This window comes from Solanum pennellii, chromosome 1, assembly GCF_001406875.1.
Source record: "Solanum pennellii chromosome 1, SPENNV200".
NCBI classification, from domain to species: Eukaryota; Viridiplantae; Streptophyta; class Magnoliopsida; order Solanales; family Solanaceae; genus Solanum; species Solanum pennellii.
The window spans coordinates 37,374,897-37,377,126 of NC_028637.1; the positions used below are offsets into that span (position 1 = coordinate 37,374,897).

The 2,230-nt window shown below is 36.8% G+C and overlaps 1 pseudogene; it reads right to left on the bottom strand.

Annotated features, from left to right (window-relative positions):
* Positions 1-768: 768 nt before the first annotated feature.
* LOC114075113 lies at positions 769-1,938 on the bottom strand (annotated as a pseudogene).
* Between the last annotated feature and the right edge of the window lie 292 nt (positions 1,939-2,230).

The window sequence follows — 2,230 nt, forward strand, 5'->3', positions numbered from 1 at the left end:
TAACATTTAGAAACTAATATTTTTATAAATGACAAGAGATTAGTAATTTTGAACACATGAGATCTTAGAACAAAACACAAAAATGAGTAATTTTGGTGACTTATGCATAACAATTTTTTTCAGTGATAACTATCTCAAGAGTTCTAACATGAAAAAAAGAACAATAACTATCATCAAGATAGTATAATAAATTTTTTGTATTTGAAGACTGATTCAGATACTATCATTATTTAAGCAAAACAATTTATGAATCAAGAATTGAAAAAAATAGACCATAAAAATATTGTGAGAAATTGTGACCTTTGTAAAATTTTAGCTAAAGATCAAAACAGAGAATTATTTGGAGATGCATCTTTCAAATTTTAGCCTCTGTTCCACATAAAATTTAAGTAATTTATCAGAATAAATCCAATAGTTCACATAATCTAGGGAAGGGTGCATGCATGAGTTCACAAGTGCACGAAACATAAACAATTGAATTATCCAAACAATCATGTTGCAAGTTGATAATATTGTTTTGTTGCTTTTCCTTCCATGGAACCCTGTACGGATTGCATCTGTGGATTAGTTTCGACCATCAAGATATTGTGGTTGCTGAAGTGGCATGGAAAACTGTTGAAGCTGTGATAGTGTCGTCTATTGTTGCTTTGCTTGTTGCTGTGACATTAACTTCTGTCTATGAAAATGTAGTTGTTGCCTCTGTCGATGGTAGGACTGATATCTTAATAGCTTGTTCTGCAACATTTGCTGGCTCGGCGACATTCGCTATCAGGGGCTTGAATTTTGGTATAGGGAACCGAGGTTTGTCTTCACTGGGTTCGTTCCACTTTGTGAACTTAATGAGCTTATGTCAACTTGTTGACGATGGTTAACAGGATTCTCTTTCAAAGAGCCAGTAGACACCTGTTGCACTGAGTTCAAAGAATTGGAACCAGGCTGTATTATATTTATCATGTCTTGCTGAGAGTTAGAACTTGTCGATATGCCAGTCCAAAGAATTACGTCGCAAGCTGGTGAAATTATTCTGTTGCATTAACTGACGCAATGAGTTCATTGCTTGCTGATGTTTCATTAACCGCTGACTTCGAAAAAGTTGTTGCTGCATCAGTAGCAGGTTGCACAACAGTGCTAATTGTTTGTTCTGCAACATATACTGCTCCTGCTGTATAAAAAGTAAATATGGCAGAACATTGAGTTTTGCTGTAGGGATTCAAGGATTACCTGTTGCTTTCCTTGCTGCTGCTGTGTTAACTTATGTCTATGAAAAAGTAGTTGTTGCCTCTTCCGATGGTAGGAATGCTGTTTTAATAGCTGGTTCTGCAACATTTTTTGGCTCTGTGACATTCTCTGCCAGGCGCTTAAATTTTTCTGTAGGGATACCGAGGTTTGCCTGAACTGGGTTCGTTCCATATCGTGTACTTAATAAGCTTATGTTATCATGTTGAAGACTGTTAGCAAGATTCTTTTGTAAGGAGCCAGTAGCGCCCTGCTACGGCGAGTCGAACAAATTACCCTGTCCCAACCCCCCTCTGGTACCATGTTTTACCATATTTATCATGTGATACTGAGATTAGGAAATTATCGGAACGCCAGACAACGAATTATCAAGATGGCGAGATAGTCTGTGCATCGCCTCCATAGAACCATGTACGAGCTGCATCTGTGGATTAGTTTGACAATCAAAGATGCGTGTTCTGAAGGTGCATGGAAGACTGATGAAGTTGCCCCTGCTGTGGAGAAGAACAAGTCCTGCTGCATGCCCAATTGGAATAAGAAAGAAATTTATGTTCTTCTCAACTGAGACCAGTTTGTCTTTGTAATTAAGTTGAATATCCTGCTTGTTAAGCCGCAAGAAAAGCATAATGCATTCCAGTCCTTGAACATTTTGAGATTTTCAATGTTCTCATTCTAAAGACGCTGACGAAGAGAGTCATTCATAAAATCAGTAAAAAAAAAAATCAGTTTAGTCACAGTCCTGTTTCTTGTCCTTGGAAAACATTTTCGAAATTCATGCTTCTAGAACTTCACACAGCAACGAAAAAGTGAGGAAAGTTTAAGAAATGGCTTAAAAAGACATAATATTGCTTGCATGAAGAACTAGAGAGGCCTTAATTCCTTTGCCCGAAAGCAAAACAAACTAAAAGAAAAACTTCATATGAAAATAACTCTTTTATGGAATCCACTACCACCTCGACTTCACTCTCATTCAAAATGTTTCAACACAAATAAA